Genomic DNA, 22,267 nt, shown 5'->3' with positions numbered 1-22,267 from the left:
TCTAGTTGTCTTTTTAAGTGAAAATGTTAAGTTTAAATTTTAAGGTAACTTTTTCATCCATATTACTTACTTTTGATTATATTTTCAAATAAATAGTTGTACTGACATTTTCTTTCAATGGTTTCAGCCTACTAATCTTTTTCATCTAAGGCTCTATACCCGAACTCTAAACCCTATTTAAGTAGAGGTGAAAATGACATCTTCGTGAGAATTTATTCTCCGGGCGGGCCTAGCAAATAGCCTTCGGGATTCATATACCTTATGTCTTCGTGTGAATTTATTCACCGCATAGACATAAGGGAATGTATCCTCTCGAGTTTAACTTAGTCTACATAAGCTTGTAATGGGCTTAGGACTAAGGGCCTGGCAAGCCCAAGGGGGCACCATCAATGAGAGCTCAGTTATCTTTCTTTAGAACCTAAACCGGGAGAATACAAGGACTTAGAACCCACCCCAAAACCTCATTTCAAACCCTAGGCTATTTTGAGATCATTTCCTGCTTTATTTTCTATTCAGAGCATATGAACTAGAAATTTATGTGGTTAGGACTTGTTCAAAATCAACTTGCGGGATAAAGATCATGTATGGGTAAGAATAAGCATGTGGGGTAGATATCACGTGGGGCATGACTTTTTATTTCCATTATCATTACCTCACTAACTCTTCCATTTTATTTTTGTGTTTTATTTCATTTTATTTTTATCATTTATCATTCAAAAGAGGTGTTGATCCACAAAAAAGTTTTTATTAAATGTAAATAGTTTGCATTAATGGATAAAAGGGATGTAATAAAGAGATGAAAAACGCAGATGGTTGACTATGGTCAGGAAGAACTCAGAAAGAAAGGAGAACAATTTGCAAGGCAACTATGTGTTACATTCAATCAAGAAGATGTGGTGCCCATAATCAAGTACATCAAAAGTCAACTTTTCAAAATTGGGTTGGCAAAGGTTCCAGGGGCAAGACAAGAAAAAGGTTGCTGACCTGGAGAGTCCCTTTAAACACAACAAGAACAAGATGACAAAGCAATAGTTGAGACTGGAGGCCATTGTTAACGAATCAAGAAACAAGCAGATGAACTACGGATAGTTCCTATTGATGGAGGGCTCCAATGACATTTTCGTTAGGGAACATGCTCAGTAGAGAGTGAAAACTAGAACTACAGCCATTCGAGATTTCTTAGAACAAGTACAAAAAATAGCTCGACACTTGCACGGTACAACCAGAGAAGCTGAAACGGTTCGACAGGGTATTCAACAGGTGACAGAAGAAGACAGAAAATGAGTCAACCTGATAGAAGTTATTTGGGGTCTATAAGACTTAGTCAGAATACACCTTTAAGATATTTTCTCTCTCTTAAGAAATAACACTTTTGTCCCAATAAAGATTATTTATAGTAACAGACATGTTTTTGGATCAGTGCCTCGAAACCTTATGCATCATGTATTTTTGCATATTTCGCATTATTGTTTTTTCTTTTCTTTTTTCATTACATTCACATTAACTAACAAGATATGTCTCATAAAAAAAGGAACAAACACTGGATACACCGCTCAAAGAAAAGACAATTAAAAGAGAAACTTTGAAAGCAAATTGAAGATTACCTGAAGCGTGTCTGTAAAAAGATCCAAAGTGATGAATGAGATACTAGGGCGTGTTGGTAAAATTGAGAAAATTCATGAACAACTCGAAAAAACCCAAGAGGAGATGATCGATCAAGCAAGAAGATTTTAGGATGAATCAAGAGAACAAATGACCAAGTTAATGGATATGGTAAATATTGTGATCCATGGAGAGAAGCCACTAGTGGATCCCATTTCGGATGGGACTATGAATGCTGGTGTTGAAACTGAAATGATGGTGACAATAAAACATGTTAAGGAGACAGATATTTCAGGTCATCTCCAAAAATAAAATGTGGTTGAAGAAGGTTCCACTGGGCCAACAATGAAGGAAGAGCTAATGAGGGATAAAATTTCCCTTGTGAGAGATAAGCTTCACTCAAAGAAGAAGGTCATAGAAAATGACCAAATATTGACCAAGAAAGCTAAGAAGGATCAACCTCTCATAATTAGAGGTTCTAACCCTTTACAATCATCCAGTCAAGACACTCAAGTTCTATCTATAAAGATATTATCAATTAGTCTCTCGTCATGGGGACTAGATGAGAAGAAAAAGAAAATACAGGGTTTTTAGTTCCCTCCCTTCCATTTTTTTTACTTAAAAAACTACATTAAAAAATGCTCACAGTGAATTAGTTACACCGGGATATTTCCAACCACAGTGGCCCCCAAATGAGAAATGAACCTACAATGAGATTCCCTAGATAAACTAGAATGAACTCGGATTGTTAAGTTAAGGTTCCTAGCAACCTTGAGGATCCTCTAGAGCAAGCAATTCAGGGGTTCAAGGTAGAAGAGAATGGGATTAAGATCCAAAACTCGGAAGTCGTTGCTTCAATAGAGAATTCATGTGAAGATCATAAGGCACAAAAGGATGGAAAAGGAAATCCAAGCAGAAGGGCTTTCATGAATGTAATCCGAAATTGGCCCGTGGGTTTAAGAATGGATAGGGCAGATGCAGCCTTGAAGACGCCTCAAACACCTATATTAGATTTCCTGAAGGCAAGTGGGGTTTTGGGCAGCTTAGAAGGCCTGACGAATATTACGCCAATCGCAGCTGCTATATGCGTTCGGGATCCAACCAAAACTATCATCACCAAGGAAAATCGTTTTGGATCTAAATTTGGGCTCAATTTCCAACTAGGAAAGGAAAAGCTGATGAATCACAAGGAAGTGGGATTTTCCCAAGAAGCTGCTCAGGAGGAAGCAGAAATTTGTACGCCTGAGGGTACATAAAAAAGAGCCCCGGCAAGTGAAACGATTGAGAAATAGGAAGCAAGTGCAGGTAAAGGCCCTAATCTAACTAGTAGGGAATCCTAATGAGGTTTTATTCCATTTTGCAGCATCCTGTTTGATTTTGTTTTTTGAACTTTCTCACATTTTTTTGTAACTTGTTTTTTGAACTTTCTTTTTATATGGATATTTAAATGAATTTATATGCACATTGAATCCAAAGTTACAACTTTGTTAATCGAAGTATAGCTTTGACAAAGTGACATGATTAAAATTGGTAAAATAATGACCTTTGATATTACCCAGAAGATACACTCGAACACCCTATCCTTCTCTTGCAGGGATCGATATAGCCTTCTCCTTTCATAAGGGAATAAACAAGAGGCTTGGTATTAGGTATGCATAGGAGCGGACAACATGGGGCATCTCTTGTGTATGATATTACTATACTTTTATTGAGGACGTTCAATAATGATAATGATCTTCATAGATGGAATATCAAGTAGATGAATCTAGCTTAGGTCAGTTGCTTGGAAATTGAACTCTAAAGATGAGATTTCTTGACTTTCAACAACACCTAGACTATAACAGGTTCTTCTAGACAAACTTAAGAAATTGGATCCGTATACCCAGCTTACAATATGTATACAATAAAGCTTGAGTTGTCCCTCTAGAGTAATTGGTTAAACACCCCAGCTTTATGGATAAGATTCAGCTAACCTAATAAATGTGATTACAATATCTATACAATAAAGCTTGAGTTGTCCCTCTAGAGAATTGGTTAAACGCCTCAGCTTTATGGATAAGATTCAGCTAGCTGATAAAGGTGATTAAATATTGAGTTATCCCTTTAGAGCAATTGGTTAAACACCTCGGCTTTAAGGATAAGATTCAGCTAGCCAGACAATGGTAATTTATCGAAATAAGGAGTTTCGGTAAAGATGAACTAAGGGAGTTAAGGAACACTTGTTATAGTCAATTTCACACGAGCACTCAGGAATTTCATTTTTAGACCAATATTTCCGCATTGCCTTTGTTAGAGGAGTCTACAAAGCTTGAACAAATGAAAATTTTTAGAGGATCGAAATAGAAGGTCGAGTAATTGATTATGCTAGTTGCGTCATTTTGTTCGCATATGATTAAAATACAAAGCCAAGAAATAGGGGCATGTTGCAATGTTCAAAAGGACCGAGAAAGAAATGACATTTTGATGGTTGAAACCTTAGAAAAAAGGAGACAAACCTAAAGCCAGCTCATCAATTTGGATATTTGTCAAAAAGCTATAACTCTGAAAGCATTAAAGAGCTATTAATTCAGTTGATATTCTTTGAACTCATGTTTATAATTTGATTGTGGGCCTGAATTAAGAGACAATGTTTTACAAAATTCTTATATTATTTTTTCCTAAAATAAAAGAAAGGAGAAAAACATTTTCAAATAGGACATTCTTAAATGTGAAAGGTCCTTGAAGCTAGTGAGACTCATTTTGCCTCTATTGAATAAAGAATAAATAATGCCTGAATAATATAGCATTTCACATTCTTGAAATCAAATAGTTCGAGTGATCAGATTTGACTTGTGACATTGTCAACAAACCGATAAGAAAATGGGGCATCATCGATTCCAAGGACAAGACCAGCAAACAAAAAATGAGGCTCCATCCAGGAGATAAAACAGAACTAATTCATGTTGCATGCATCTTAGACATACTTAAGAGCATCACATTTATCATTTTTTGCAAACAATTTTTTTTGCAGCTTTAGAGTCAAGTTTCAACTTCAAGACGAGAGATACTCGATTCAAAAGCACCTTCAAAGATCGATGGTTGTTGGTTAACTCAGCAGCGAGAAGCTACACCTAAACCAACTTAACATATTGAAAGATCGGCATATCTCATAATCAACTTCAGAAGGGTTCGAGAGCCAATTCAGAATAGATCCAGTTCAGCTTAACTCAATGACGAGTGGTTATTTTCTAGTTAAAATTTTCAAGCCAGATTTCAACTCCAAGACGGATGATATCCAAATGACAGACTACCTCACTCGTCTTTCTCACAAAGAGGAGTCACTCGAAGAAATCCCACATGGCTTTCCCGTGAAGGGGTGTCATCCAAAGATCATCTCACCTGGTTCAGACCCATGAAGGGGAACCACCTAAAGAATATACCACTTGGCTTTCCCATGAAGACAAGTCATTCAAAGAATTATGACCAACTTAGACCCTTGTAGGGGAGCCATTTTTCACTTAAAGGAACTATTTACAGCGTAGCTCAAGGTGAGAAGGGCTATCTGTCAACAAACCTTCGAGTTCGATTACATTCAGCTCAAGGGCATATCAAATTTACAGTATAGCTCAAGGCGAGAAGGGCTATCTGTCAACAAACTTTCGAGTTCGATTACATTCAGCTCAAGGGCATGTCAAATTTACAGCATAGCTAAGACGAGAAGGGCTATCTGTTAACAAAGACCTTCGAGTTTGATTACATTCAGATCAAGGGCATATCAAATTTATAGCATAACTCAAGGTGAGAAGGGTTATCTGCCAACAAATACCTTCGAGTTTGATTCCATTCAGCTCAAGGGCATGTCAAATTTACAGCATAGCTCAAGTTGAGAAGGGTTATTTGTCAACAAAAAACTATCGAGTCTGATTCTATTCAGCTCAGTGACACATCAACTATAGGGTAGCATCAAGGAACTACTTTCCGGTTGAAGCCGAGGTCTTTAAGTCAAGAAGAAGATATGGGGCAATCTCTCAGCTTAGTACAACATAACTCAAGGCGAGAAGAGATATCTGTCAATAAAAACTTTCTGTTCGATTACATTCATCGATGACGTATTAACTATTTTTCGGTTAAAGTTTAAACTGAGGTCTTTAAGTCAAGAAGAATACCTGGGTTAGTTGTGTTTTAGTGGTAAGAAACTATTTTCCAGCAGCGTAGCTTAAGTCGAGAAAAGCTAATTGTCAACGAAAACTCTCAAGTTTGATTCTATTCAGCTCGAGGGCCTATCAACCACATGGTAGTATCAAGGAACTACTTTTCAGTCGAAATTTCAAACCAAGGTCTTTAAACCGAGAAGAAGACCAAGGTTGACTACAATTTGGTAACCATAAACCACCTTCTGATTCAAATTTCAAACTACGATTTCAATTTCATGAAGAATAATATCATTTCTAGACTGACTCGACTTCGTTATGGAGGAGTCATTCACAACTCAGTTTTAACAGGGAGTTATTCCTAATTGCAATATCATAGTCAATTTTCAACTCTACAAGGGAGGATATTATACTCCGGGAACCTTTCATACCGAACGAAAATTTGTGTCCTTCTATCTTTGTCCTATTTTTTTGTTACACGAAAAAAGACAAAGAGGGGCAACTGTAGTATAATGTTCATGTACTTATTTGTAATATATAGTATATTGCATAGGGTATACACATTATAATATAATATATTTACATATGTTTTTCCATGTGTCAGGCCCAAAGCCCAAATGAAAGTGCTGACCCATTACAGACCAAACCCAGTTATAGCCTGGATCCAAATGGAGCCCAACCGAAGACCTGGTTCAGATCCGAACCGGCCTAATTCGAAGCATCTATGTTTTTCAACCCTAGACCGTGCCACACAGTCTCTTCACACTCATTCCAGTCGCTTCTAACAACACCTCCGAGTTTCCCGACGACGTGATGTTGTAGGACTCCAAAACCAAACAACAAACCAAGCAAGATTTTTAGCCCTATTAGGAGTCTAAAACATAACCCAAATATAGGGTTTTGTAGCATTATAAATGGATGTAAAATCACCAAAAATATACAAGAAATATACGAGAAAAGACGGGAAAAAATCGAGCAAGATACGTACTTGTAAACAACATAAGATCTAAGCAAAAAGTTTGTAACTCTAGAAAGTAAATGCAATAAACAAGTGACTTTTTTACCTTTCTCGGTGGTATAATCGCACGTGTCTTTTTTTTTGTTATTTTTACTCAAAAAAACAAGAAAAGAAAAGAAGCCGAGGATTAAAGGGGAGGGTTTTTCGAAAGGTTTTTCCTAGTCTAGCCCTCCCCGAGGCTTGTTTTGAAAACAAAGAAAAGTGTTTTTTTTCATCAACGCCGATGAGTGGTGGCCGGCGTCGATGTACGACGTCCGGTGAGGTGGCGCCGACCGGAATATGAGTTCTCTATGAACCCAGGAGGCTGTGTTCTTCGTGGATGAAGAACATTAGAGAGAAAAAAAGGGAAATACTTTTGATTCGTTTTGGGGGAAAGGAAAATGATTTATGTTTGTGATATTTGGCTTATATACGACCCGACCGGATCCCCTAGGGGATCCGCTTGTTTTTCATTCAGGTAGGGGTAAATTACAAACTGAGTCCCCTGATTGTTTTCAATACCTGTTTTGCACCCCAAATTTGGTTTTAATCCCGATTCCTTTTTTGATTTATCACTTATTTTATCCTTTCTTTTAATTTAGTCTCTTCCTAATTTAATATACATTTTAATTTAATCATTTTTTATTTATTTCTTTTTATTTTATTTCTTTTTCTTTTGTTTAAATGGTTTTTAATTTTATTTCATGTTATTTTTCCTTTTTTTCTTAAATTTAACTAACCATCTTTTTTTTTTATTATTTAATATTTTATCTCCTTTTTATTCATTTTTTTATTATTTAGTTTTTTAGGGTTTTATATTTTTTTATTGTTTTATTTTCATATTAATTTAGTTTTTTAGCATTTCTCTTAATTTAGTCAACTCGTGTCTTTACGTTTTTTTTTCTCTATTCCTTCATGTTCTCAATTTGTATGATTTGTCTTTAACGAATCATAATGTAATCCTTATCTTTTCTTTTTAATTCAATATTTTTTTTATTTTACAAATCTAACGCTTTTTGAGCTTTTAGAGGTACTCTTTTAAATCAATCAGATTAAGTAATTTGGATCGAATTTTTATTTCTAATTTAACTTACAATTTTCTTAATTAAGACAATTGGAAAATTAGTACCGAAAAGGCAGTATAAGGGTGTTAATCCTTCCTTGACTGTAACTGACTCCTGAATCCGACATATATTTGGTAAAGACACAGATCAGGTAAGATGGTGTCCGATCAGCCTAAATATTTCTTTAAAATGATTGGTTGCAGCTCTAACCCATTATTTCAAGTCGAAGCCCAATTTCGGGTCTACCCGAAAGACGGTCGCGACATATATCAATTTAATTATAATTTTAAAAGATTAATAAATCCAACCCTTAACATTTGTAAAATGTGTAAATTATATACTGGATCTTTTAGAATCGAGACAAATTTGATATAATGTGTAAAATTCAAAGGTTAAATTTGTTACTATATTAACTAAAATTATATAAAATTTAATTATCTTTAATTTCTCACTTTTAAAGTTTATAAAGATTATATCACTTTTTTTAAAAGGACTAATTTTTTAGTTTTTGAAATCAGAAGAACCTAATAAATATTTTTACCATATACAAAAGTAATATGATATCGAGTCCTTGGTTTCAGAATAAATAAATAAATAAGATAAGATATTGGCATTGTGGAAAAAAATTGGAATGTTAATGTCTTATTCAAATAAACCACAAAGCGTGATTCATTTCTGGATTGATTCCATTTTAAATGTAGATGTATTATGGTTACTAGTACAATTATGATTTTGAACCATACCATTTAATCCAAAAACCGACGGATTTCGATTCAATCTAATTTGATAGGTCAGATTTTTCTTAAAAAATATTTAGTTCGGGTCAGATCGGGTTGGGTTTGAGTGGAGGGTGAAAAATCTCCGATCTGACCCAATCTAGGAGTAATAGTGTAATTTTCATATAAATTTATAGATAATTTCTATAATACCCCTCTCTCTATTGTTTTTTTTTAATTATGTCCTTATTTTGTATCGGGTTGGGTAGGGTCGAATTTATACTCTAAAAAAAAGGTCAGGTCGCAAGACGAGGTTGAGTGGAGGAAATATGCTCTTCGGGTTAGGTTGGGTGGAATATATATATTTTCGGGTTGACTCAAGTTCGGATGGAGGGTATATATATTTCGGGTTGGCTCGATTGACCAAAAACCCGACCCAACTTGACACATTGTCATCTCGAGGTAATTATAAGCTAGTATATGTTCAGAATTTTTTTAATCTATTGACAATGTACACATCTTGCAGACACAACTGTTCAAATCCAAGACTTCTAAAGAGAATAACATTCTTTTTTACTACTGAACTCACTTGATGGGTTATATAACTATTAATATTTTGATTATATGTTTTTTGAATATATATTATTTATAATTATGATTATATCTTATATTTTTAATCTAAAAATAATTAAATTTAAATAAAAATAAAATAAATAGTAATTTAATATAAATATACAAATGTATAAAGAATAATGTAAACCTATCTATAATTTATAATAGGATTAAATGGTATTTTGGTTTTATGACTGTATCAGGGTGGATCGGTGAGAGCAGGCGGGTTAGTTATCCTTAAAAAAAATTAAATTATTGTATATTTTTTATATTTTCTTTATATTTTTAATTAAAATTTATTTTCACCACCTAAAATTTTATAAATAGATCTACGCTTCACGGAGATAATGTGATAACTCCGTAAAAATGTCATATTTAAGGCTTTTTCACTTAAGTTATTAAATGTCTAAGAGCTCATTTAGGATCATATATATGCATTTAGGAGTGTATTGTTGCATGTGATGGAAATATATTTTGTCATGACATTTTATTTTGTAAACGGTGTTGCGTTATGGGGAAGGTGTTTTGTCTGATGATATGCAGGATCTGGGAGCAAGGATAAGTGAGGAGAATTGTCGTGACATACTGGGAATGCTGAGCAGAATGAAAATGTCAACTCGGACAGCATTTTAAAAGCAAAAAAACAAAGGAATATATTTTTAAGAACTTGTTGTCCCTGTCTTCAAGTGCTTTCAGTTGCCAGACACCTAGAAGGGAACATCTATCATCTGGGTCAGTTGATCCTATCGGCACTTATGACCAGCTGCAAGTATCCTAGAATGGACTATTGCCAGCAGCCTAGGAGGGATCATTGCCACCTATGCAGCAGCACTCACGTGAAGGAAACCAGCTCGGAGTATCCTAGGAATTTTAACACAAATTCCTAGGTTTATTTCCCACTATAAATAGGAGATGAAGCCACCAAACTTAGAGACTTTCTTTTACACATCGTTTGAGCTTAGTTTCAAAAGAGAAAATGTCTCTCATTTTTTTAATCAATCATTTTTATCGTGGTATTCCTCCATTAACAAGCTAGAGGGAGTGGCGAGCTAGGTGTCCGAGAAGAGCTAGTGAGCTAGGGCATCTCGTGGTGGTCGAGGGGAGCTCCGGCAGTGCACGTCTAAGGCTTTTCCTTCATCCCTTTGTTGTTTGTATCACTTATTATATTTGGGTTGTATGGATCAAATGAACTTCATGCCTTATTGCTTAGAATATTCGAACCCCACCATGAACTAGCCTTATTTGGTGGAAGTTCATTATGGATACTTAAGTTTTATTTTAATGGATGGTTGTTTTCGTATGCTATTATTTGTTTTTCTTATGATGCTTAATGCCTTAAGGTTGTAGGAAATATGAGAGTAGTCATTTCTAAGGAGAATGCTTAGTGTTTGAAAAAAAAGACAAAGTAATATATATTTAGTGTTTGAGAGAAACTAATGAGGATCCACATAAGCAAGGAGTTCTAGATAGTAACTAGACCTAATCTAACCTTAGACATAAGGTTAGGATTTCAATCGACTAAAGGAGTAGTGTTCGGTTGAAAGGTTAGATGCGAGTGTTGATGCTGAGTGGTATTACTGTGATATACTCTGTTGATCAGAACCAATAGGATCCCTAAACCTACTAACACCAAGATGTATTATCATTGCATCCTCAACACGTCGAGTCCCTTAACTAGAGATAGCATAGGGCACCTTTTGTAAACTTTGTCGGGCAAGTAAGGCATAGAAGTAAGACCATCCTAATAAAATAGGCTTAAGTTTCCTAACTGACTCCTATCATTCATTCCCATAGTAGTTTGTTGTGTGAGGATTCTAAAGTCATTTTAATCAAATCTAGTGTTTACATTTCGTTTTGCCTTTATATTTTCAATTGATTCCACTACACTCAATTTATTTTTGCCAAGACATTTCCATCTATTTTGCCACGACATCCATATTTTCTCTCACATCACACCATCATTTCATTCCCACCAACATCCATATCATTTGCCTCAGCATTCTCATTTGTACATACAATCACTAACTATACTTTCGTGAAGTAGTTCTTTACTTAGAAATTTCCTCCAGTCCATGTGGAGATAATACTCACTCATCAATGTATTATTTGTTCGATTGTGTATACTTGCACATATTTTGTGACCATATTTAGTAGTCACAATTCGCTGACAAGTTTTTGGCGTCGTTATTTAGGATCGACAGCTGGAAGTTAATTAGTTTCGTCATAGCATTTTTATTTTACTTCTTCATTTTTTTCTAGTTTTACTTGTTATTTTCCTTACCTTTTTCAAGTTTTTCTTGGTGTATGACCAGAAGAAATTCTGAAGAACCAATTGAACCTGAGATTGAAAGGCTCTTTAGGCAAAAAAGATGTGCTCAACGTGCAAACATGTATCAAATTGGCAATCAAGGTATTAAAGATTAGAATGCCGAGGCAATTCTGGATGCTGGGAATACAGCCAGGCCTCGTGCCATTTGAGATCACTTAAATCCTATCTTGGACGACTTAAATCCAGGAATTGTGGCACCCGAGATTGAAAGGCTCTTTAGGCAAAAAAGATGTTCTCAACGTGCAAACATGTATCAAATTGGCAATCAAGGTATTAAAGATTAGAATGCCGAGGCAATTCTGGATGCTGGGAATACAGCCAGGCCTCGTGCCATTTGAGATCACTTAAATCCTATCTTGGACGACTTAAATCCAGGAATTGTGGCACCCGGGATTCAGGCAACCCATTTTGAGCTCAAACATGTTATGTTCAATATGCTAAATTACATAAGGCAATTTAGGGGGCATGCAAAATGAAGATGCCAGACAATATATTCGTAACTTCTTGGAGGTATATGATTCTTTCCATTAATAATGAGTGCACAAAGATAAATTAAAGTTAAAGTTATTTCCATATTCTCTGCGTGATCAAGCAACGACTTTGTTGAGTAGTGTTCCAACGGGTTGGATGAAGTCCTGGACTGATCTGTGCAAAAGTTTTTTATTGCGGTATAATCCGCCAAACATGAACACCCAACTGAGGAATGACATCTCTTCTTTTCGTCAAGCTGATGACGAATCAATGTATGAATGTTGGGATCGGTATAAATAATTGCTTCGTAAATGCTCAAATCATGGTTTTCAAGATTGGACTCAAGTGGTAATGTTCTATAATGTAGTAAATGCACCCACGAGGATGATGCTAGATGCCTCGGTAAATGGTACATTGCTCGATAAATCACCTGCAGAGGCATTCGACATTCTGGATAGGATTGCCAAAAATGTTTCAATTCTTATGAGATGGAGTGCCCGACCAATCAGGAATTCATCAACTATATAGGAAACTATAATCGAGGCAACAACAACCTCTATTTTAACACCTATAATCCTGGATTGTGTCAACATTCAAACTTCTCGTGGGAAACCAAGGAACCAACAACAATAATCAGCTCGTTCGACCGCAGAATTTAAATGACTTCCAAGTTTTTCAAATAAATATGTCATGGAATAATTATAACAAGGGAATGAAATCTTCATCCAACACAAGTTCTTTGGAGGCCACAATGTAAGATTTTATAGCAACCACACAGACCATGTTGCATGACGATGTGACTTCTATAAAAAACCATTGAGCTTTACTTCAAAGCCATAACTCATCTATGAGGACGTTGGAGGGTTAGGTTGGTCAAATTGTCATGGCATTACAAGAACGACAACCAGGTCATCTGTCGAGTAACACTGAAGTCACTAAACCTCATGGTAAGGAGCAATATAGTGTACTTACTCTATGAAGTGACCTATCAATGTACAAGACAAGTTTGAGGGAATAAATAATAATGATTTACCCCCTGTAACTGTACCAGCTGAGCATGAAGTGTTATAAGAAATACAAATGAAGGAGGATAAGGATGAGGGTTCATCCAATAAAGTAATTGGGGATCAAACAAAAATGTCACGTAAATATTGTTCACATCCCTTCATTAGAGGAAGTCAGATCCCTACTTCCTTTCCCATAAAGACTTAAGAAGCATAATGATCACATTCAATTCAAGAAGTTTATCGACATTCTGAACTAACTCCACATCAATGTTCCTTTTCTTGAAGCTATAGAACAAATGCTGGCATATGATAAATTTTTCAAAGAGATTATTATTAAGAAAAAAAGCTGAGAAGTATGAGACCGTTTTCACGACAAAAGGATATTGCTCTGCCTTAAGCAAGCTGCCGCCAAAGCGACAAGATCCAAGCAACTTTATCATTCCACGTTCAATAGAAGAAAATTATTTTGGGAAAACACTATGTAACCTTGGATCAAGCGTGAATTTAATGCCTAAGTCAATCTTCTTGAAGCTTAGAATAGGAAATCCAGGACCCACCTCTGTTATCTTGCAACTAGCTCACCGCTCCCATGTTCGTCCCGAGGGGCGAGTAGAGGATGTCATTGTAAAGGTGGACAAATTTGTGTTTCCAGTAGACTTTTTTATACTTGATTGTGAGGTTGATGCCACGACACCTATAATCTTGGGGAGACCCTTCCTAGATATTGGGTATAATCTTATCTACTGTGAGAATGAACTCACCATGAGAGTGGACGACCACTGTGTCATCGTTAATGTTTTTTGTACTCTCAAGTACATGGATGAGTCTGAAGAATGTCAAAGCATTTTCGAAGTAGATTCATTGATAGCAGAAGAAGCTTATCAATTTTACCATGATAATTTCATTCAGCTGGAAAATTATGAGAAGTTTATTGAATAAAAAAGTGTCGAAGAGCCTAATGACTTTTCTTTGGAGGTGCAACAAGCTAGTTTTCTCATAGCTAGCCCAGGTACACGCTTTGAACCTCTTGATTTTAATGAGTTTGTTCCTCCTAAGCCCTCATTACAGCATGTACGTACACTAGAGTTAAAGAATTTGCCACAACATCTTAAATATGCTTACCTGGGTGGCAATAAAACTTTATCTGATATTATTTCCTCTTTCCTTATTCCTAACCAAGAATGTAGTTTGTTAAGTGTTTTGTCACAGTACAAAAAAACGTTCGGATGGACTATGACAGATCTGAAGGGGATAAGTCCCACTATTTGCATACATAAAATCCTGCTGGAAGAATATCATGGCAAATCCATAGAGCCGCAAAGATGATTAAATACAATCATGAAGAAAGTCATGATGAAAGAAATTCTTAAATGGCTTGATTCTGGAGTGATTTATCATATATATAATAGTTCATGGGTGAGTTATGTCCAACGTGTGCCAAAAAAGGGAGACACGACCATAGTAGCTAGCACGGACAATGAGCTATTACCAACATGCACTGTCACCGGGTGGTGGATATGCATGGACTATCATAAGCTAAACAAGGCCACCAATAAGGACCATTTCCCTTTGCCTTTCATCGATCAAATGTTGGATCAATTGGCAGGCAAGTCATTTTACTGCTTCTTGGATGGTTATTCGGGGTACAATCAAATTGCCATCACACCAGAAGATCAGGAGAAGACTACGTTCATGTGTCCTATGGCACTTATGTTTTCTGGAGGATGCCTTTTAGACTCTGTAATGCCCCGACAACTTTTGAACGCTGCATGCAAGTTATCTTTTCTGACATGATTGAGGACTTCGTAGAAATATTTATGGTAAACTTCTCTGTTTCTGGAGATGACTTTGAGAAATGTCTCAGTAATTTGACAAAGGTACTCAAGCGATGTGAGGAGGCCGACCTCGTGCTGAATTGGGAAAAGTGTCACTTCATGGTGACCGAATGCACTGTACTGGGCCATAAGATCTCTCATAAGGGCATTGAAGTGGACAAAGCCAATATCGAGGTGATCAAGAAGCTACCCCCACCAATATTTGTCAAGGCATTAGGAGTTTTCTTGGACATGTTGGGTTCTATAGAAGATTCATCAAGTACTTTACCAAGATATCCAAGCCTTTATGCACCATGCTTAAACAAAATTAGCTTTTCGTGTTAGATAAAAATTGTCATGGAATATTCACTGAGCTGAAACAAAGACTTATCTCAACCTATTGTGGTTCTCCTCGATTGGAAGTCACCATTTAATCTAATGTGTGATACGAGCAATTTTGTTGTGGGAGTTGTACTTGGGCAATGCCGAGATAAAATTTTCATGTTATATATTATGTTAGTCATACCTTGAATGAAGAACAAATGAATTACATAACCACTTAGAATGAATTACTTGTCGTGGTATTTTTATTTGACAAGTTATAGGTCATACTTGATAGGCACCAAAGTTATTGTTCACACTGGTCATTTAACTATAAAATACTTAGTGAACAAGAAAAATGCCAAGCTTAAACTCATTAGGTGGATATTACTATTGCAAGAATTTGACTTAGAGAAGATAAATAGAAAAGGTATTGAGAATCAGGTTGCAGATCATTTATCTAGGCTAGAAACAATTATTAATGTTATGACATTTTAGATATTAATGAAGAATTCCATGATGAGAAAATTTTATATGCCACGGCAATTTTGTGGTACGCTGACCTAGTCAATTTTCTTGTTAGTGGAATTTTACCTTATGAATTGAACAGACATGGTAGGAAGAAGTTCAAGCATAATGCCAAATTCTACTTTTGGGACGAGCCATACTTATTCAAACAATGTGTCGATCAAATAATTCGAAGTTGTGTCCCTGAGGAGGAGCTAAGAGATATTTTATATCATTGCCACATATCCCCTGTGGAGGCAAGTTCGGAGGTGCAATAACTACTGCTAAGGTCCTCTAATCAGGCTTTTATTGGCCTACACTGTTCAAGGATGCATATGAGTTTTGCAAGCGTGTGATAGATGTCAGTGCACTGGGAACAATTCCAGGCGATATGAAATTTCATTGCAAAACATTATGGAGATCGAGCTCTTTTATGTATGGGGCATTGACTTCATAGAACTATTCACATATTCTTTTGGAGACTTATACATATTGATTGTTGTAGACTATATATTGATTGTTGTAGACTATGTATCTAAGTGGGTTGAAGCAATTGTAACACTAAATAATGACTCTAAAACCATGCTCAAGTTCTTTCACAATAACATCTTCACCCAATTTGGAACACCTAGAGCCATCATCAGTGACGAATGAACTCATTTTGATAACAAGTTTATTGCCAATGCCTTACAAAGATATAGAGTATGACACAAAATTTCCACGACCTATCACCCACAAACCAATTGGTAAGCTGAAGTGTCCAATTGGGAGATTAAGCAAATCTTGGAGAATGTGGTGAATCCCAGAAGGATGGACTGGTCCCCGAAGCTTGACAAAGCACTCTAGGCTTTTCGAATGACATAAAACACCTTTGGGAATTTCACCATTCAAGATGGTATATGAGAAAGCATGCCACCTACCTGTGGAGTTAGAGCATAAAGCATATTAGGCTATCAAGAAGCTTAACTTTGACGTACAACTAGCTGGGGAACAACGATTACTCGATCTGAATGAAATAGAAGAATTTAGAGCACAAGCATATGAAGATGCTAAGCTTTTCAAAGAAAAAACCAAGAAGTGGCATGATCAAATGTTTTTGCCTAGGTATTTTCATATTGAATAGCAGGTGCTCCTTTTCAACTTGAGGCTGAAACTCTTTCCCGACAAAATAAAGTCACGATAGTTCGGACCCTTTGAAGTACATTGTGCCTACCCTCATTGTGTTATTGATATCAAGAATATAGATGATGGGACCATTTTCAAAGTTAACAGTCAACGTCTAAAGGCTTGTCAAAGAGCTCCGCCCTTGTGTGACAAATTAACACTCTTCTTGCAAGATGTCGGAATCTGTAGAGGATTTTAAAGATAACATGACATATCTGACTTACTCTTGTGAATAAATAAAGTTTTATTTTATTTTACTTTATATTCAGTTATTTTTAGGTTAATTAAACTATTTTAAATTTTAGGGACCTACGCAGAAGACATGTGAGAACCGTACTGCTAAGAGCATAGGAGCGTGCTTCACCAAGACAAAAAGATGAGGGAAAAGTTTTACTTGACTTTTTGATTTTTTTAGGGTTTACTTCTACATTTAATTTTTTTTCTTTTTCTCAACACACACCCTCATTCACTCGTTAAATAGCCCATTTTTTCTTTTTATCAGATTTCTATCTTTTTATTCTCTCTTCATCTTCATCTTCATCTTCATCTTCACTTCTTCTTTTTCTTCCCTCCTTCAAACCGCACATCATAGCCGAAAATCTTTAAGTTTTTTTATCTTTTCTTTTTTTTTTTCAACAAAACAATGGTGCACTCACGTCCTTTAAGCATGGATCCATCGTCTCCACCGAGTTGTATCAATGAAATGACGAGAACGGTTTCAAGGACTCAAAAACTCTTAGGTTTTCTTTGAGTTAGGCTTCATCTTCTCCGACGCAAAAGATGTCGACCTTGGAGGCAATGTCATTGACATTGTTCACCAACACAAGTGGCAAAAATTTGCTAGGCATCTGGGGAACGTGAATGCCTCCCTTGTGAAGGAGTTTTATGCCAACTTAACTAACCCAAAACAACATCGTTACTTTAACTTGCATGATATTATTGATAGTCACACCACATTTGTGAAGAAGTCAGATAATGAGACTTACCATGGCATATTGGAGGACCTCTGTTTTTCAAACACAAAGTGGAATGGGAAGCAAACCAGCAAACAATCAGTAGATCGCGAGAGGCTACAACCGAGGGCTAAGTTGGAATTATTTCATGAAACATAAGTTTCTCCCTACTGCCCAAAATACCACTGTCTCATTGCAGAGGATGCTTCTGCTGTACTCTATTTTGGTGAGGCGCTCCATTAACATAGGGAAGATAATCGTGGAATAAGGTCATACTTGTTTGAAGTGACCCGCCAGTGCCATGGTATTTCCAATCCTCATTATGACACTCTTCCGTAAGAAAAGGTGCCAAATGAATAATTTGACAAAACATTGCCTGGGTTGTCTAGTATTACAAAGGCCAAACTACCTATGTTGCTTGGATTCAAGGAAAACAAGGGCAAGGAAAAAGATTAGAGCACCTCTCACGCTTATGCAAACCAAGATGCCATAGCAAAACTAAATGCTCTAGAGGAGATCGCTAAGCGAACTCAAGATCATGTGGAATAGATTACCAGTAATATGATGATATTCTTTACCTATGTCAAGCGTAAGACGAATTTGTGGAAAATGTTCTCATGGAAATCCTCCATCGTGTTACTCTTGATATCCCAGTTTTCCCCGAAATGCTCTTGCATACCTCTACGGATACCGTAACATCAGAAGATGCTCTCCAGCTCGCTGATGATGAGGAGCCAGCAGATCCTGATCCAATCCACTCAGTGTCAATAACCAAATGCCAACAGACTGAGCTCCAGCTCTCAACCTTACCAGCACCCTCGTAACCCACAGAGCCGTTTGAGGTAGTACAATCAGAAATACCATAACAAATCCCTCTGTGAAGGAGTCGACGTTGTTTGAAGAAGGTATTTTAGCATGAGAAACCTCAATTCACCTTCATCCCTGAAGGCCTTAGGACCCCCTACTATACCACCATCAGATTCTAAACAATCCAGCCCCTACACCATTGCACAAGCGCCCACGTCACACAGCTATTGCATCACCGCCAGCATAAATAATCAAGGTACCTTGCATTGCATATCATGTAGTCTAGTTTTAACTTAGTTTTTATTTAGCATTGAAGACAATGCTTCTCTCAAGCTTGGGGAGTAGGGTTCTCAAGTCATTGCATGATAGTATTAGTAGAATGAATATTCCATGACATTAGTAAGTGTTCGAGTTAGTTCTTTGGAATAAATTAATGATGCCCGATGATGATGAACTCTTTATGGCTAGAATTGAATGTACATTATTTTGGATTCACGATTGTATGTTTTCCATGATTAAGAAACTTATAAATTTTTTAAGAGAACTTTTACATGTGTAGGCATAAAATTTTGATAATGTCCTTGAATGATGAAAACCCCACATGTTCCTAACAATTAAAAAATGATAAAAAATAAAATTACGAATAAATGTTTCGGCATAACTGTAGAGGGGCACTCCACTATGCCATGGCATTTCCTAGATACTGCATTTAAATAAATGGAAGCCATAACATATGAGTGAATGAAAGGTATGCTCCCTTTCACCTAGAGTGTGGGACGATATGTGTGATGAGTTGACACCCCTCATAGCAGTGCAAAAAAAGAACGGAAAAAAGGAAAAAGAAAAAGAAAACAATGTGTGAGTAAACTTGTAAATACTGTGGCAAAACAAGAGAGCTTGCTTAGAAATTTTCTAGATTTGTTAAGCATGGACTTGATACAATCAGGCACACACACACAAAGGATCTTGTCGTAGGGGACTATACTTGATTTCTCAAATTAGTCTAGCATGTTGAAGCCAAATGTTCTGAGGGCTGAAATTTTATCCCGTATGACTATCTTGAACCTGAACTTGCCATGGTATTTTTATTTTTGCTTACTACTATCCATTGCTTGGGGACAAGTAATAGCTTAAGCTTGAGGGTGTGATAAGTCCGTAAAAAGACCATATTTAAGGCATTTTCACTTAAGTTATTGATTGTCTAAGAGCTCATATAGGATCATATAGATTCATTTAGAAGCATATAGTTGCATGTAGTGGAAATATATTTTGTCGTGGTATTTTATTTTGTAAACGGTGTTGTGTTATGGGGAATGTGTTTTATCTCATGATGTACAGGATCTAGGAGCAATGATAACCGAGGAGAATTGTCGTGAGATGTTGGGAATGTTAAGCAGAATGCAAATGCCAACTCGGAAGACATTTCAGAAGCGAAAAAGATAAAGGAATATATTTTTAAGAGCCAGTTGTCCCTGTCTTCACGTGCCTTCAGCTGCCAGACACCTAGGAGGGAACATCTGCCATCTGGTTCCATTGATCCTGTTAGCACGTAAGCCCAGCTACAAGTCTCCCAGAATGGACCACTGCCAGCTGCCTAAGAGGAGACCATTGCCACCTCTGCAGCACCCCTCTTGTGAAGGAAAATAGCTCGGGGTATTCTAGGAATTTTAACATAAATTCCTAAGTTTATTCCCTACTATAAATAGGATATTAAGCCACCAGACTTAGAGACTTTTTTTACACGTCGTTTGCGCTTAGTTTCAAAGGGGAAATGTCTCTCCTTTTTCTCGTCGATCGTTTTTGTCGTGGCATTCCTCCATTAACAAGCTAGAGGGAGTGCCAAGCTAGGCATCCGAGAGGAGCTAGCGAGTTAGGGTAGTTTGTGGTGGTCGAGGAGAGCTCTGACAGTGCACATCGAAGTCTTTTCCTCCATCCTCTTTGTTGTTTGTATCACTTATTATATTTGGGTTGTATGGATCGAATGAACTTCATGCCTTGTTGTTTGGAATATTCGAACCCCACCATGAAATGGACTTATTTGGTGGGAGTTCATTATGGATACTTAAGTTTTATTTTAATGGATGGTTGTTTTTGTATGTTGTTATTTGTTTATCTTATGATGCTTAATTCCTTAAGGTTGTAGGAGCTATGAGAGTAGTCATTCCTTAGGAGTGTTCGAGAGAATGACTAACTAACATATCTTTAGTGTTCGTGAGAAACTAAGAAGGATCCATAAGCAAGGGGTTCTAGATAGTAACTAGACCTAATCCAACCTTAGACATAAGGCAAGGAATTCAATCAACTAAAAGAAGTAGTGTTCAGTCGAGAGGTTAGATGCTAGTGTTGATGTTGAGTGGTATTGTTGTGACATATTCTGTTGATCTAAACTAATAGGATCTCTGCACCTGCTAACGTCGAGAAATATTGCCATGGTATCCTCAACATGTCGAGTCCCTTGACTAGAGATAGCATATGGCACCTTTTGTAAACTCTGTTAGGCAAGTAAGGCATAGAAGTAAGACCATCCTGAGAAAATAGGCTTAAGTTTCCTAAGTGACTCCTATCATTCATTCCCATAATAGCTTGTTGTGTGAGGATTCTAGAGTAATTTTAATCAAATCCAGTGTTTACATTTCGTTTTGCCTTTACATTTTCAATTGATTCCACTACACTTAATTTATTTTTGCCAAGACATTTCCATTATTTTGCCACGACATCTATATTTTCTCTCACATCACTCCATTATTTCATTCACACCAACATCCATTTTTTTTTGCCTCAACATTCTCATTTGTACATACCATCACTAAATATACTTAGGTGAAGTAGTTCTTTGTTGTGATTAAACTTATAAATTTCCTACAATCCCTGTGGAAACGATACTCACTCAGCATTCTCACATATTTCACGACCATATTTAGTAGTCACAAATCGCGGACATAATGGAAGTAATTATAGTTTTTTATCCTAAAATGAAATGGTGGAGTCAAAATGCTCTATAAAAGAAGAATAAGAGTAAAAGTAATTATTCCGTCAAAAATTAGTCTTTTGCCCTAAAATGAAACGTTGTGAGCCAAAATACTTCAAAAAAATATGAGTCAAAATGACCATTTTAATAAACGTTGTGATCCCCTAAAATATTTTCAACCATAATGGACTTCTACACAACTCAATCTGGATAAATCAACCAATAGATCAAATACTAGTGGTTAATTCAAAAAAAAAAGAAGTCTACACTTCACGAAGATAATGGTTGAGGGAAAAGTAATTAGAGTCTTTTTACTCTAAAATGAAACGGTAGGGTCAAAATGCTCTAAAAAAGAAGAATAAGGATAAAAGTGACTATTCAGTAAAAAAATTAGAGTCTTTTTGCTCTAAAGTGAAACGTTGTGAGTCAAAATACTTCAAAAATTAAAAAAATGACCATTTTAATAAAGGTTAGAGGTATTAGCATTATGTCATTTAATAATTTAGTTTCTTTAATTATATAAACTCAAACCCTTAAATAAAAAAATAATACATATTTAAAACCATTCAAACTCACATCCTTTGGAATATTAGAACAACAATCATACTAATATTACCCATCTTAGGAACTTTATATTCTCTAGAAAGAAAGAATAAAAGAATGAGGCGATTACCAACAAGCACCTCAAATTATTGTCAATAATGCAATGACATCACTGACAATCAGTTGATTTAGTGAGATGATACATTAGATCTCTCAAACAAGATCAAGGGATTCGACATTTATAAATGGATCAAATTGGATT

The sequence above is a fragment of the Hibiscus syriacus genome, unplaced genomic scaffold, assembly GCF_006381635.1.
Source record: "Hibiscus syriacus cultivar Baekdansim isolate YM2019G1 unplaced genomic scaffold, ASM638163v2 tig00111582_pilon, whole genome shotgun sequence".
NCBI classification, from domain to species: domain Eukaryota; kingdom Viridiplantae; phylum Streptophyta; class Magnoliopsida; order Malvales; family Malvaceae; genus Hibiscus; species Hibiscus syriacus.
This window is presented reverse-complemented; position numbering follows the sequence as displayed.